This window comes from Mesoplodon densirostris, chromosome 18 (assembly GCF_025265405.1).
Source record: "Mesoplodon densirostris isolate mMesDen1 chromosome 18, mMesDen1 primary haplotype, whole genome shotgun sequence".
In the NCBI taxonomy this organism is placed as follows: Eukaryota; Metazoa; Chordata; class Mammalia; order Artiodactyla; family Ziphiidae; genus Mesoplodon; species Mesoplodon densirostris.
The window spans coordinates 37,524,322-37,541,778 of NC_082678.1; the positions used below are offsets into that span (position 1 = coordinate 37,524,322).

At 42.7% G+C, this 17,457-nt stretch overlaps 1 long non-coding RNA gene and 1 other non-coding gene across 2 annotated transcripts in view; both read right to left on the minus strand.

Moving 5' to 3' along the window:
* The window catches only part of LOC132479307 (uncharacterized), a 50,630-nt gene that overhangs the window by 2,245 nt on the left and 30,928 nt on the right, over nt 1–17,457 (minus strand). The gene's annotated exons all lie outside the window — the stretch shown is intronic.
* Nucleotides 4,491–4,563, minus strand: TRNAG-CCC (transfer RNA glycine (anticodon CCC)). The gene has a single exon. It is a non-coding gene; the product is annotated as a tRNA-Gly (tRNA).

Below are 17,457 nucleotides of genomic sequence, written 5' to 3' on the forward strand. Positions count from 1 at the left end.
TTCCCTGACCAGAAATCAAACCTGAGCCCCCTGCATTGGGAGCACACAGTCTTAACCACTGGACCACCAGGGAAGTCCCCACAGTTTTAGCTTTCATACGTAAGTGTATGATCCAACTCAAATTAATTTTGCATATAGTGTGAGGTAGACACCAGGTTGTTGTTGTTTTTTTCCTCCATATTGATATCCTGTGGCCTATGTCTCAGTCCTCTATTCTGTTCTGTTGAGCTACTTACCTTTCCTTACACCAAGACCACTCTGCCTTAATTACTTAGTCTTGGAATCAGAATAAGTCCTTCATATTTGTTCTTCTTCAAAGCCAATTGTCTTGGCTTTTCTAAGTCCTGCTCATTTCCATATAAAGTATAAAATCAGCTGTTAATTTCTACAAAAAAATCTGCTTGATACTCTACGCTATCAACCATATTCCTGTGAAAATCCCTCAGCTCCTCCAATTTAATATTCCTAACTTCATTCCTTTAATTTTCATTCTTTCACTACTGCTCTTCTCTGAGAGCTAGACCAACTAATATTTTTCATATTATTCTAGTTACTCCTTGATTGAATCAAATCAACTTCATTCATTCCTAGAGTCAGACTGTTCCAAGAACATACCTTTTTAATTGCCCTCTTGGGTTTTGGGCGTGCAATAACTTTGTTTTCTCCACCTCAAGCCAACTTAATGGTATAATATCTTTAAAATAAAACTCTGGAGACTTCCCTGGTTGTCCAGTGGTTAAGACTCCACACTCCCAATGTAAGGGGCGCAGGTTTGATCCCTGGTTGGGGAACTAAGATCCCACATGCTGCACGGTGGAGCCAAAATAAAATAAAACCCTGGCACAACGTTGTAAATCAACTATACCTCAAACAAAATTTTTTAAGCCTAATTCATGTTTTTCATTTTTACTTGTTATATCCATTTGTTTTATTTTTTAGACTCCACATATAAGTGATAATATACAGTATTTGTCTTTCTCTGTCTGACTTATTTCACTAAGCATAATACCCTCCAGGTCCATCCATGTGGTTGCAAATGACAAAATTCATTATTTTTTATGTAAGGAAACAGATTCTGCTCCTGAAAAGAAGGCTGAAGTGGTAATTTAACTATGGCTGATCTTCAGGGACTTCTATATAAGGGATACTGACTAGTCATTATACATTTCCACTAAAGAATGAACAAATAAAAACCAATTTTAACTGAAAAAAAAAATCATTATTTTTTGTGGCTGAGTAGTATTCTATTGTATATATATCCCATCTTATTTACAGAGTTCTTTATAGTGTTCTGCTTATGTTTTCTTCTAGGAGTTTTATGGGTTCCAATCTTACATTTAGGTCTTCAATCCATTTTGAGTTTATTGTTCTATATGCTGTAAGAAAATGTTCTAATTTCATTCTTTTACATGTAGCTGTCCAGTTTTCCCAACATCACTTATTGAAGAGACTGTCTTTTCCGCACTGTATATTCTTGCCTCCTTTGTCATAGATTAATTGACCATATACTTATTTTTGGGCTCTCATGTTTTTCATTTTTAAATTGGGCTAAACCTTGCACACACTGAAGTGTTTTCACATATACGCATACCTTTGTAACCACCACCCAGACCAAAACAGAGAACATTTCCAGCATCTCAGAAGGGTCCTTTGTCCCCCCTCCCAATCAATGCACCCAAGGATAACCACTACTCTTGCTTTATCACCATGATTCTGAACTTCATATAAATGCATTCATACAATATGTACCCTTGTGTATAACTTCTTTTACTCAATGTTATGTCTGTGAGTTTCATCCATGTTGTTGTATGAATCCATGATTTGTTCATTTTCATTGTTGTGCAGTATTCCAATATATGAATATACCACATTTTATTTATTCTTTCTACTGTTGAAGGACATTTAGAGTGTTTCCAGGTTGGGGCTATTATAATAAGGCTGCTATGATTTTTTTTAAACAACCGTTTTATCTTTCTGACGATCTCATGGGACAAGAATTCAGGAAGGACTTGGCTGGACAGTTCTTGCTTGGAGTCTCTTGCACAATTCACTGGGATGTCTGCTAAGGCCACAGTCACCTGAAGGCTCACCAGGCTGGATGTCAAAGATGGCTTCACTCACATGCTGCAACTGATGCTGGCTGATGGCTGGGAGATCAATTGAGCTGTCACCTGGAGCACTTACCCATAGCCTCAACATATGGCTTGGGCTTCCTTACAACATGGTGGCCTCAGAGAATTCAGATATTTTTATATTTGGCAGCTCAGAGTTCCAAAAGTGAGAGACCTAGTGTTCAGGGTGGAAATTTTACCAGGATTTTTTTTTTTTTGTATTTTTATACCAAAAAAAAAAAAAGCCTGCTGGGATATTGGGCTGTAGTTCCATTGAATCTGTAGACAAACATGGAGAGAAATTACATCTTAAAAATATCATCTTCCACAAAACTGCAAAGCTGAAGTAATCAAAGCAGCATGGTATTGGCACAAAAGCAGACATACGGATCAACAGAACAGAATAGAGAGCCCAGAAATAAACCCACACAGTCAATTAATCTTCGACAAAGGAGGCAAGAATATGGAATGGAAAAGAGTCTCTTCAACAAGCACTGTTGGGAAAGTTGGACAGCCTCATGTAAATCAATGATGTTAGAATGCACCCTCACACCACACACAAAAATAAACTCAAAATGGCTTAAAGACTTAAATATAAGGCAAAACACCATAAAACTCCTAGAAGAAAGCATAGGCAAAACATTCTCTGACATAAATCATACCAATGTTTTCTCAGGTCAGTCTCCCAAGGTAATAGAAACAAAAGCAAAAATAAACAAATGGGACCTAATCAAACTTACAAGCTTCTGTACAGCAAAGGAAACCATAAACAAAACAAAAAGACAACCTACGGAATGGGAGAAAATATTTGCAAATGATGCGACTGACAAGGGCTTAATTTCCAAAATATACAAATAGCTCATACAACTCAACAACAACAAAAAAAACCAAACAACCTAATCAAAAAATGGGCAGAAGACCTAAATAGTCATTTCTCTAAAGAAGACATACAGATGGCTAAGAGGCACATGACAAGATGCTCAGCATCACTAATTATTTTAGAAATGTAAATCAAAACTACAATGACGGGACTTCCCTGGTGGTGCAGTGGTTAAGAATCCCCCTGCCAATGCAGGGGACATGGGTTCGACCCCTGGTCCGGGAAGATCCCACATGCTGCAGAGCAACTAAGCCCATGTGCCACAACTACTGATCCTGTGCTCTAGAGCCTGCGAGCCACAACTACTGAGCCTGTATGCCACAACTACTGAAGCCCGAGCACCTAGAGCCCGTGCTCCATAACAAGAGAAACCACTGCAATGAGAAGCCCGCGCACTGCAACAAAGAGTAGCCCCCACTCGCTGCAACTAGAGAAAGCCTGCGTGCAGCAATGAAGACCCAACGTGGCCAAAAGATAAATAAATTAATTAAAAAAAACCCACTACAATGAGATATCACCTCACACTGGTCAGAATGGCCATCATTAAAAACTCTACAAGTAAAAAAAAAAAAAAAAAAAAAAAAAAAAAAAAAAACTCTACAAGTAACAAATGCTGGAGAGGGTGTGGAGAAAAGGGAACCCTCCTACACTGTTGGTGGGAATGTAAGTTGATGTAGCCACTATGGAAGACAGTATGGAGGTTCTTCAAAAAACTAAAAATAGAGATGCCATGTGATCCAGCAATCACACTCCTAGGCATATATCCAGACAAAACTATAATTCAAAAAGATACATGCACCACTACTTTCATAGCAGCACTATTTACAATAGCCAAGACATGGAAACAACCTAAATGTCCATTGACAGATGAATGGATAAGGAAGATGTGGTACGTATACATAATACTACTCGGCCATAAGAAAGAATGAAATAATGGATGGACCTAGAGATTATCATACTAAGTGAAGTAAGTCAGACAGAGAAGACAAATATCATATGATATTGCTTATATGTGGAATCTAAAATATGACACAAATGAACCTATCTACAAAACAGAAACAGACTCACAGACATAGAGAACAGACTTGTGGTCGCAAGGGGTGGCGGGGGAGAGGGATGGACTGGGAGTTTGGGGTTAGGAGATGCAAACTATTATATACAGGATGGATAAACAACAAGGTCCTACTGTATAGCACAGGGAATTATATTCAATATCTCGTAATAAACCAGAATGGAAAAGAATATAAAAAAGAATGTATACATGTGTATAACTGAATCATTTTGCTATACACCAAAAACTAACACAAGACTGTAAATCAACTATTCGTCAATTTAAAAAAAAAGAAATGTAGCCCTGCTGACACCTTGATTTTTTAAAAAATATTTATGTATTTGGCTGCGCTGGGTCTTAGTTGTGGCACGCGGGGTCTTTAGTTGAGGCATGCAAACTCTTAGTTGTTAGGGCATGCGAACTCTTAGTTGCAGCATATGGGATCTAGTTCCCTGACCAGGGATCGAACCTGGGCCTCCTGCATTGGGAGTGCGGAGTCTTAACCACTGGACCACCAGGGAAATCCCTGACACCTTCATTTTATCCAGTGAGATCTGTGTTGAACCTCTGATCTCCAGAACTGGAAGATAATAAATTTGTGCTGGGCTTCCCTGGTGGCGCAGTGGTTGAGAGTCCGCCTGCCGATGCAGGGGACACGGGTTCGTGCCCCGATCCCGGAAGATCCCACATGCCGCGGAGCGGCTGGGCCCGCAAGCCATGGCCGCGGAGCCTGTGTGTCCGGAGCCTGTGCTCCGCAACGGGAGAGGCCACAGCAGTGAGAGGCCCGCGTACAGCAATAAATAAATAAATAAATAAATAAATAAATAAATGTGTGCTGTTTTCAGCCATTAAAAAAATTATATATATATATATACACACATATATATATAGTCTTCCAATCCATAAATATATATCTCCATTTATGAATTTTTTTTTTTTTTTTTTTGCGGTACGCGGGCCTCTCACCGCTGTGGCCCCTCCCGTCGCGGAGCACAGGCTCCGGACGCGCAGGCCCAGCGGCCATGGCTCACGGGCCCAGCCACTCCGCAGCACGTGGGATCTTCCCGGACTGGGGCATGAACCCGTGTCCCCTACATCGGCAGGCGGACTCTCAACCACTGCGCCACCAGGGAAGCCCTATGAAACCTTATTTAATTTCTCTCAGCAATTATAAACTTAATATGTCTTTTGTTAAATTTATTCCTAAATATTTTGCTGCTATTATAAACGGTATTTTTAAATTTCATTTTCCAACTGTTTGCTGCTAGTATATAGAAACAATTATTTTTTTGTAGATTGACCTTGTATCCACTGACCTTGCTAACTTCACTAATTTTCCCAATAATTTTGATTTCCTCTTAGACCTGAGAGACTGTTTCTTAATTTCCAAATGAAAATTTAAAAAATCTTTTTGTGGTTGATTTCTAACTGTATTGGGCTATAGCTAAAGTTTCTGAATTATAGAATCTCTTGTTATTTTCGAATTTATTATCCTTTTCTTTGTGGCATATAACTGATTCCTATTGACATGAAGGGTATATATATTCTCTGTAGATTCGAAATTTCTCTTTGTGTTATATCAAGCTTATAAACTGTATTATACAATTCCTCTATGATTTGCCTTGTTTTTGCCTAATTAGTTAAATTCTGAAAGTGAATATCATTTATGTATTTGGCCATGTTTAGTACATAAATATCTATGACTCAGGTTGTTTTTACAGATGATGTATAATTATGAATTTTAATTATAAGTATGAAAAATGTATATTATTTTACAGTATACATACATGTACAATTTATGTGTTTTTATGAAATAACAGTCATTTTCACTTTTTAATGTATCTGGCCTTGATTTAAACTTTATCTGATGGCAGTATCCCATCCTGCTTTCTTTTTGTTTGTATTGTATGACCTATATCTACCCATCTGTTTGTTTTCAACTCTTCTTTAAATTTTCTAAATAATTAATAGATGGATTTTTAACAACTTAATCTGTTATCTTTGTTCTTTTTAAATAGGAGAATTGAGCTCTTTTGCAATTATTACAAATTGGAATCTGTGCTCTATTGTATCCACCAATGTATACTTATTTTATATCTTACCTTGTTGTTGGTTCTTTTTCTTTGCATTGGTTTGGAAAAGTTTCTCTTCATTCCCTTTTTGCCCTCCTGTTAATTTGGCATTTCTTTTCTGTGTGTTTCTATTCACTTTATTGAATTAAAACGAGCTCATCCTCTAGGAAGTAAAAAGTAACTGCCATATGAGTTCACCAGCCAGAAGTTTCATGAAAAATTTGGCATTTATTTTTTTTTGGAATTTTATTTTATTTATTTTTTAGACAGCAGGTTCTTATTAGTTATCTGTTCTATACACATCAGTGTATACATGTCAATCAAAATCTCCCAATTCATCCCACCACCACCCCTGCCACTTTCCCCCCTTGGTGTCCATACGTTTGTTCTCTACATCTGTGCCTCTATTTCTGCCCTGCAAACTGGTTCATCTGTATCATTTTTCTAGGTTCCACATATATGTGTTAATATACAATATTTGTTTTTCTCTTTCTGACTTACTTCACTCTAGATTCTCTAGATCCATCCACATCTCTACAAATGACCCAATTTCATTCCTTTTTATGGCTGAGTAATATTCCATTATATATGTACCACATCTTCTTTATCCATTCATCTGTCGATGGGCATTTAGGTTGCTTCCATGGCCTGGCTATTGTAAATAGTACAGCAATGAACACTGAGGTGCATGTGTCTTTTTGAATTAGGATTTTCTCTGGGTATATGCGCAGTAGTGGGATTGCTGGGTCATATGGTAATTCTATTTTTAGTTTTTTAAGGAACCTCCATACTGTTCTCCATAGTGGCTGTATTAATTTACATTCCCATCAACAGTGCAAGAGGGTTCCCTTTTCTCCACACCCTCTCCAGCATTTGTTGTTTGTAGATTTTCTGAGGATGCCCATTCTAACTAGTGTAATGTGATACCTCACTGTAGTTTTGATTTGCATTTCTCTAATAATTAGTGATGTTGAGCAGCTTTTCATGTGCTTCTTGGCCATCTGTATGTCTTCTTTTGAGAAATGTCTATTTAGGCCTTCTTCCCATTTTTCGATTGGGTGGTTTGTTTTTTTTATATTGAGCTGCATGAGCTGTTTATATATTTTAGAGTCTAATCCTTTGTCCATTGATTCGTTTGCAAATATTTTGTCCCATTCTGAGGGTTGTCTTTTTGTCTTGTTTGTAGTTTCCTTTGCTTTGCAAAAAGGTTTTAAGTTTCATTTAGATCCCATTTGTTTATTTTTGTTTTTATTTCCATTACTCTAGGAGGTGGCTCAGAAAAAAGATCTTGCTGTGATTTATGTCAAAGAGTGTTCTTCCTATGTTTTCCTCTAAGAGTTTTATAGTGTCCAGTCTTACATTTAGGTCTCTAATCCACTTTGAGTTTATTTTTGTGTATGGTGTTAGGGAGTGTTCTAATTTCACTCTTTTACATATAGCTGTCCAGTTTTCCCAGCACCACTTATTGAAGAGACTGTCTTTTCTCCATTGTATATCCTTGCCTCCTTTGTCATAGATTAGTTGACCATAGGTGAGTGGGTTTATCTCTGGGCTTTCTATCCTGTTCCATTGATCTATATTTCTGTTTTTGTGCCAGTTCCATATTGTCTTGATTACTGTAGCTTTGTAGTATAGTCTGAAGTCAAGGAGTCTGATTCCTCCAGCTCTGTTTTTTTCCTGCAAGACTGCTTTGGCTATTCGGGGTCTTTTGTGTCTCCATACAAATTTTAAGATTTTTTGTTCTAGTTCTGTAAAAAATGCCACTGGTAATTTGATAGGGATTGCATTGAATCTGTAGATTGCTTTGGGTAGTATAGTCATTTTCACAATATTGATTCTTCCAATCCAAGAACATGGTATATCTCTCCATCTGTTTGTGTCATCTTTGATTTCTTTCATCAGTGTCTTATAGTTTTCTGAGTACAGGTCTTTTACCTCCTTAGGTAGGTTTATTCCTAGGTATTTTATTCTTTTTGTTGTTGCAATGGGGAATGTGATTGTTCCCTTAATTTCTCTTTCTGATCTTTTGTTGTTAGTGTATAGGAATGCAGGAGATTTCTGTGCATTAATTTTGTATCCTCTTGCAACTTTACCAAATTAATTGATTAGCTCTAGTAGTTTTCTGGTAGCATCTTTAGGATTATCTATGTATCATATCATGTCACCTGCAAACAGTGACAGTTTTACTTCTTCTTTTCCAATTTGTATTCCTTTTATTACTTTTTCTTCTCTGATTGAAGAAAAAGAAAGAAAAGGAAATAACATTAACTTCTTCCTGGATTCAAAATCATAAAGACAGAAAGTAGAGGAGAGGTGACTAGGGGCTGGGGGAGGAGAGGGAAGATGGGGACTTATTGTTTAATGGGTACAGTTTCTGTCTGGGATGATGAAAAAGTCCTGGAAATGGATAGTGGTGAAGGTTGCAGAACACTGTGAATGTAATTAATGCCACTGGATTATACACTTAAAAAAGGAAAAAAATGGGAAATTTTATGTATATTTTACCATAATAAAAAATTCTTCCTAGATTTTAGAGCACAAGTAAAAACAAAAGTGATGGGACGAAATCCCGCATGCCACAACTAAGACCCAGCGCAGCCAAATAAATAAATATTTAGAAATATATATAAAGGAATGAACTCCTCATTTTGCACAGTGTGAATATATAATAAGACAGCAGAGTCATAATATAAAAGCCCACCTGTGAAAATCAAAAATATACATACTTGTACCTAGAGTAGTCAAAATCGTAGAGACAGAAAGTAAATGGTGGTTCTAGGAGATGGAGAGTAATTGTTTAATAAGTACCAAGTTTCAGTTTGGGAAGATGAAAAAAGTTCTGGAGGTGGATGGTGGTGATGGTTGTAGAACAATGTGAATGTACTTAATGCCATGGAACTGTACACTTTAAAATGGCTAAAATGTACATCTTATGTATATTTTACCATAATTTTTTTTTTTTTTTTTTGGTCATGCTACACGACTTGAGGGATCTTAGTTCCCTGACCAGGGATTGAACCCAGGCCCCAGCAGTGAAAGTGCGGAGTCCTAACCACTGGACCGCCAGGGAATTCCCTTTACCATATTTTTTTCTTTTTAATTTAAGTGGGCTTTTTTGGTTCTAGTCTAGCCCCTAAAACCAACGTGACAAGGTCTCTTGTGACCCCAGTTGTGGAGAAACGAGTCCAGCGCGTAATGTGCTGGCAGAAAGAGGACAGGTAACACTCAACTTTAAAGGGAAAATACAAAAACCCCTGGCAAATCTGTACAGGATTTTAGGAAAAAGGAATCTGAAAATAGTACAGTGCGTTCGATTTGCTTTTTTCTAAAGCATAAGTCCCTATGATTTCGGCCAGAAGTGCTAGAAGTATAGTAGCATAAGAGAGTAAATAACATTGCCCTCCAAAGGCAAACGTCCTTTTCAGATATGGTTTGCCTGTGCTTGAGACTGAAGGTGCCTGGCTGTTTGAGCTCGAGGGAGTGTGCAGAATCCGTACTGGCCACCAGGGGGCAGGAGTCCCTGTGTCGTACAGACCAGGTAGGCACAGGCTCGGGGAGTTAGTGCCCACTGTGAAAGGCATCATTTTGTACCCACAGGCGTGCGGGAGGCTACCTGCAAGCTTTCCAGCTACCTGCAGATGGGGAAAGCACCTGACAGAGGTTCGGGTGGCGTCCTTCTCAAGCACAGGAGGGGTAACCAAATCTCTCAGCTCCTGGGACAGGCCTATTGCTTTCCTTGCGGCCATTGATATCAACACCTACATCCCTCCCTCCTACGAACATGGCAGGGGTAACTTCTGTTTTCTGAGCATATGCGGGGCCACCACTAACTTTTATGCCGATTCAAACAAGAAGACTCTTCCTTCCGGGCACACAAGCTGGCAGGCACAGGGCTTGACAGGCTGACTGATGCTGCTGGGTTAGAGAAAGCTCCCCTCCTTCCGGGCAGCCCCGCGCGGTGGCCCTGGGACGGTCCTAAGCACCAGGCGCTGTGCTGAGAGGCACTTCGGCCAGCACAGGGCAGGCATGGTGAGCGTGCACATTTTTCTGCTGTGGACACTGAGGGTGTAAGTAGCTCAGGCTCACAGGGCCAGCAGGCGGTAGAGCTCCCGCCAGAGGGGAGGGCCATGGCCTTGGCGGCCCTAAAGCCCCTCCCACGTCCCCTGCACTCACGGAGTCCCAGCCGCTGCACAGCCTCGCCGAAAAGCTCCCTGCTTCCACATCCCCCGCCTCCCCGTCTACTCCCACACAGCAGCAAGACGCATTTTTTCAGCTACTTATTTTTGTTTTGTTTTTCTTTCTTCTTTTTCGAGGAAGCAGCTGCTCCTCGCTTAACTTACTGGGTTTCACGTGGCACCGAAGCCCCCGCCCGGACACCCCTCAGGGCCACGCTGTCCCGAGTCAGGGCCTCCCGGTCGGGGCAGGTGGCGGGCAGCCCTCCAGCGCCCAGGCGTGCAGTGGGCATATCTGGCTGCCCATAAATACTTTTCCATAAATACGGCCCAGCTTTCTCCAGGTAAACAGGCTGAGCTGCAGCAGTTCCCGGGCCTAGCACCGGAGGAACCTGCTCCGAGGGCAGGGGCCCCGCGCCCGCACCTGCACCCACACCTGCACCCACACCTGCCCGCAGTCCTGCCCCAGGAAGCGGCTTCCTCCTGACTGTGGTGCCCGCGCCCGTGCCGCAGTAGCTGCTTGTCGCTAGAGGAACTACCGTACATAATGCATACGTTCAGCTCAAATAATATTAATAAAAAGAATGCCCAATAGCCATTTCGCGGATGTTGCCAACGTCTTCCTCCTGCTCCCAAAGAGGTAACCACAGTCCTGACTCTTGTGCTAATCTTTTTTTTGTGGTACGCGGGCCTCTCACTGCCGTGGCCTCTCCCGTTGCGGAGCACAGGCTCCGGACGCGCCGGCTCAGCGGCCATGGCTCACGGGCCCAGCCGCTCCGCGGCACGTGGGATCTTCCCGGACCGGGGCACGAACCCGTGTCCCCTGCATCGGCAGGTGGACTCTCAACCACTGAGCCACCAGGGAAGCCCCAAAAGTCCCAATTTTAATGTAGTTAAATTTATGAAAGATTTACCAAAGCTCTTTACCTTGGTCATAAAGATATTTGCCTAGATTTCCTTCTAAAAAATATAAAGTTTTCCCTTTCACAGTTAAGGCCTAAATTCACCCATAATTTAGTTTTGGATGTGGTGTAGTATAGGAATCTATTTTCATTTTTTCCAATAGTCCCTTCTTTACCCAATGTACGTATATTAGGCTTTTATATATGCACAGCTCTTTCTCTGAGCTCCTAGTCTGTTTCACTGATCCTGAGCCAATCACATTGTATTAATTATTATAACTTTAAAATGTAATAAGGGCTTCCCTGGTGGCGCAGTGGTTGAGCGTCCGCCTGCCGATGCAGGGGACACGGGTTCGTGCCCTGGTCCGGGAGGATCCCACATGCTGCGGAGCGGCTAGGCCCTTGAGCCATGGCCGCTGAGCCTTCGCATCCGGAGCCTGTGCTCCGCAACGGGAGAGGCCACAACAGTGAGAGGCCCGCGTACTGAAAAAAAAAAAAAAAAAAAAAAATGTAATAAAGGCTTGAGGGACTTCCCTGGTGGCACAGCGGATAAGACTCTGTGTTCCCAATGCAGGGGCCTCGGGTTCGATCCCTGGTCAGGGAAATAGATCCCACATGCCACAACTAAGAGTTCGCATGGCGCAACTAAGACCTGGCGCAACCAAATTAAAAAAAAAATGTAATAAAGCCTTGATATCTTAGTTCTTCAGGAATGTCTTGACTCTTCTTGGCCCTTTGCACATCCATATAAATTTTATTTTATTTATTTATTTTTGGCCGTGCTGAGCGGCATGCGGGATTTTAGTTCCCTAGCCAGGGATTGAACCCCTGCACCCTGTAGTGGGCGCATGGAGTCTTAACCACTGGACCACCTGGGAAGTCCCCATATAAATTTTATTTTATTTTATTTTATTTTATTTATTTATTTTTTTTGCGGTATGCGGGCCTCTCACTGTTGTGGCCTCTCCCGTTGAGGAGCACAGGCTCCGGACGCGCAGGCTCAGCGGCCATGGCTTACGGGACTAGCAGCTCCGTGGCATGTGGGACCTTCCCGGACCGGGGCACGAACCCATGTCCCCTGCATCGGCAGGCGGACTCTCAACCACTGCGCCACCAGGGAAGCCCCCCATATAAATATTTTAGATTCGCTTTTCAAGTCCCCATAAAATCCTGTTATAATTTTGATTGGAGATGTATTAAATCTACAGATTGATTTGGGGAAAAAAACCCAAACAAACCTGATACTATGTGCTAGGTACTGTTCATGGCCCTGGGGATGCAAGAGTGAACAAGACAGACTGGGGGCTTCGCATCAAAATTAGGATAAAATCCAAACTCTTCACCACTGCCAATAAACCAATCCGCACAACCACCCCCAGCTCGTTGCCCACCACTCCCTCTCCCTCTGAGCTCCAGTCACACCTTCCTTCGCACCCCTGGACCTCAACAAGCATTCTCTGGCTGTGTTTTTGCTAGAAACTACCCCCACCACCACCACTCTCTGCCCCTTATTTGCATGACGGGCTCCTTCACCTTAAGCAGGTGTTTGCTCAAATAACCACCTTTTCCAAGAGGCCATCGTGCTATGTAAAAGAGCTGTTGCATGTCTCTCTAACCCTTGCTTTATCCCTCAGCCCTCATCACTACCTAACACATTAAAGATGGTTTGGTTTTGTTGTCTACCTCCCTACTAGAAACTAAGCTCCTTGACCAGGAACTCCATCTGCCTTGTTTATTGTTATGTCCTCAGGGCCTTGACCTATGCCCGGAACATAGTAAGCACTCAGTAAATTTGCTGAATGAATGAAAGGAGCAAGATCAGAGAGATGATCAGGAGGCTTCTGAAAAAACCCAGGCAAGCTCTCTGAGTTGCAACATGTAGCTACAGCTATTCTAAGTTCTAGAAATATTTGGCTAGTGCTTATCAATTAAAAAAAAAAAAAACTGGCCACAATCCCTCAAGATTTCCCAGGGAGGATAGTATTTCATCAACTAATGATTTTTAGAGTCTTATCTGCAAATATGTTATCCGTCATATTTCTACATGTGGGCTTGGGCAGACTGATTTTAATTCCAATTTATCAATGTTTTCTTTTATGGATTACATTTGTGATGTCATAATTAAGAAGTCTTTACCTAACTCAGGGTCACACACAAAATTTTTTTTTCATTTGGAAGATTTCTAGTTTTTCATTACATTTAGTTCTATGTGCCATCTTGAGTTAATTTGTGTGTATGGTGTAAGATTTATTTTGCATATGGATATCCAATTGCTCCAACACCATTTGTTTAAAACTATCCTTTCCCCATTGAATTTCCTTGGTGCCTTTCGAGAAAATCAGTTGTTAACAAATGGGAAGGTCTGTTTCTGGACTCTCTGTTATGTTATGTTGGTCCTTATACCAGCACCACACTGTATTTATTATGTCTTTACAGTAAGTGTGAAATTGGCTAAGTACTCCAACTTTGTTCATTATTTTCCCAAAGAATAGCTTTGGCTATTCTAGGTCCTTTCTGTTTCCACATAACTTTTAGGATCAGGTCATCAATGTCTATTTTTAAAAGCCTGCTGGGATTTCAGTAGTGACTGCATTGACTCTATAGGTCTACTTGGGGAGAACTGCCATCTTAACGAGATTGAGCACTTCAATCCATAAACATGGTCTGGGGGACTTCCCTGGCGGTCCAGTGGTTAAGACTCCGTGCTTCCAATGCAAGGGGTGTGTGTGTGAACTAAGATCCCACATGCCACGTGGCGTGGCCAAAAAAGAAAAAAAAAACACGGTATGTTTCTCCGTTTGGGCAAATTAATCAGTTTTTTTCCTCTTATTCCAGCTTGTTTAGAGGCTGGTTTATCGGGCGATAACTGTTTCTGTTTTCAGTAAATGTGTAATAATGAACGTTTGGTTTTGTTATTAAAAAAACAAAACACTCAAAGCAGGTGAGAGCTTTCTTTTCCTCTGGAAACACCTTGTTTCTTAGTGCCTGCGGTTTCTCTGGAGCCATCCTGGGGCCTGAACCCCAACTCTTCCCCTTGGTGGCCGGACCTCTTCACGTTCCTAGAGGCTTCCCTGGGATTCCTGTGGACCCTGCTTCTCTATCCCACATTAATTCAGTCAGTCTCAGGACTGTGGACAGAGTGCTTTAAACCCTTCTTTCCTCCATTACACCCCAAATATCTATCCATCTTACGTGTTCACTTTTCTTTCTGTTCTGGGATGCACTCAGGAGTTGGAAGCAGGGCAGGTCCTCCCAGTGAGCCAGATGAGGGTGTGGTTGCTGAAATCAGAAGCAGACGTGTGTCCTTGGAGCAAAGCGACTGACTCTGCACGGCCCTGCTGACGTCCACTGGGGTCTGGGGGACAACATTCGTGCACTGGAGGCCTCATCCAGGCACAGCCCAGGAGCCCCACGGCCTCCTGTGCCCCAGCACCCTCCAGTGGGCCCGGACATTGACCCATTTGGTCTGGGAGGGAGCATGACAGCCCGCAGATGCCCACTGAGTGCCTGCTGTGGGCCAGGCATCGCTCTGGGCACCATGATAAGACAGAGTCTCTGACCTCCTGGGGCTTCCAGTGTATGGGGGGTACAAAATGAATGAGCCGAGCAAGTTCAGGCATCAATAAGTGTGCTGAAGGCAACAAAAGAATATTCCATTCCAGTGTAGTATGACAGCGTGGTCAGAGAAGGCCTCTCTGAGGAGCGGACTCCCGAGTTGACACCTGAATGATGAGAAAAGAAGGAAGAGCAGTCCAAGCAGAAGGACGAGCACCAGCCCGAGACCAGCACGGGCCTGGCGAGTCTGGGAGACGGAAGGCAGGCCGTCACGGCGGGATTGAAGTGACTGAGGGGCGGATCACGGGGGCAGAGTGGCAAGGGAGGCCACGGCAAGGACTCTGGATCTTCTTTGGGAACAACAAGAAGCAGAAGAATGACACGCAGTGAGTGAGCTGCTAGATTCTCCAGCAGTGGGACGTGCCCGGTCTACACCGCACTGTGCTCAGCTTGGAGCCGGGAGGCCCGAACGCAGAAGAAGCATCAGAAGAGCCATCTTCTACCCAGCTAGGGAATCCAACAATGGTGAGATGAGGAGGCCTCCCGACAAACGGCAAAACCTCCGAGCCTTGGCAGCCCATGTGGGTATAGGGCTGCACGGGAGCGTGTGTCTGAGCAGGAGGTTTGGCATCCTGGTGAATCCAACTCCAGGGTCTACCCAGGGAGAACTCGCCCACCCTTGCCAGCTGGGGCTGAGCACATCCTTTACGTCACCCGCACTTCTTATAAGCGCCTCTGTAAAGTGTTTCTCACACAGTATGAGTTATTTATCGACATGTTTTCTATTCCACTGGATGATGAACACTTCAGGACAGACACGGAGCTGTTCAGCTCTGCCGTGTGCTGGGGGCGCAGATGACTGGCCTGGTGAGATATGTGGGTGGGGTGCAGCTGAGGACAACCCTGAGTACCTAAGGACATTTATTTGGGTTTACTCCAGGACCAGTTCTTTGCTGCCACATCTTTGGCCAAGACTGTTCTTGAGACATAGTAGTGATGGTGGATTGACCAGAGGGCATGTGGCCTCTATCTGTCCAGATATGTTTTCCCTGAAAAACATCTGAGATTTTGGACAACTGGGCTGGACCCTCGCTGAACAGCTGGGCACAAGTCTGTATCAAGGGCCAGCATAGGGTGTAGCCGTAGTGAAATTCTTTTCTTCTTTCCAGTTTATATATAATTGACAAGTAACATTATGTAAGTACAAGATATATAGCGCGATGATTTAGGATGATTAAATTATGATGATTTAGGAGCTAATCTCTTAGCAACTTTCAAGTGTACAATACAGTATTAACTATAGTCACCACACTCTACATTAGATTCCCAGAAGTTATTCATCTTATTGTACTGAAACTGTTGTTGTTGTTGTTGTTGTTTTTTTTGGCCGCACCTCGCGGCATGTGAGATCTTAGTTCCCCAACCAGGTATCAAACCCGCACCCCTGGCATTGGAAGTGTGGAGTTTTAATCACTGGACCACCAGGGAAGTCCCTGTAGTAAACTTCTTGATTCTCTCTCCCGGAGGGATGCAATGGAAGGTTTTATCCATTCATCAGAGGGCATACTCTTCGTTAGAACCTATAGAAGACATTTTTCACAGGAAATGTGCTGTTTCTCTTGAATCAATTTGTCTGTGTCTTAGGGACAGTGTGATAAACACCTAATCATGTTTCCTCTTTGCTTTGGCCACTACTAGGTAGTTTAGCAGTAAATCTGCAGACTATTTCTAATAACCCTAAAGGACCACTGGAGAAAATCAGCCTCAGGTTTAAGACTTTGGAGTCAGGCAACCTGGGTTGAAATCTCACTTCTGCCACCTCTTAGTTGTGTGACTGTGGGCCACTTATCTTTTTTCTTCCCAAGTATTCATAAAATGGGCATAATCACATTATTTACTTTGGGAAGTTATTTTGGTGTAAAGATTAAAGGATACAATGCTAAGCATAGGGCCTGGCACAACAATCAGCATAAATGTAATCATTTTCACTTTAACATAAGCAGTTCTGTGTGGTCATATTCCTCTTACCTTTAGTATTTTCTGGTCCCTAAGAAAGACACACACACACACACACACACACACACACACACACACACACGACTTCTACTTCATAATTGCATAAACTGATTACTGTTATTATTATTTATTTTATTTTATGTTTTTATTTTTCGGTACGTGGGCCTCTCACTGTTGTGGCCTCTCCCGTTGCGGAGCACAGGCTCCGGACGCGCAGGCTCAGCGGCCATGGCTCACGGGCCCAGCCGCTCCGCGGCATGTGGGATCTTCCCGGACCGGGGCATGAACCTGTGTCCCCTGCATCGGCAGGTGGACTCTCAACCACTGCGCCACCAGGGAAGCCCAGCACCCACTATTTCTTCATTGCACCATGCCTTCTCACTTTTCACCTGCTCCCCTCTCTCTGGACAATACATGCTGAGCTTTCTTCTCAGCCCTTGATATGAATTAACTCACTGAATCCTCCAACAATTCTTTAAGGTAACTACTCTCAGCATCACAACGACCCCTTATTGGTGCTGAGACCATGACCCCCTTGGGTGGGGTGCATGTCCTACCCTAGTCAGCAACCCCAAGGCCTCCCATGCCCAGAGGTTGCTGGACCCATGTCTGCTGAATGAGTGAATAAACCAATACACCTAGTCTTTCTCTTGGCTCACATTCAAACTTCAAGAGTCCACGGTGTCCAGACACAGTTG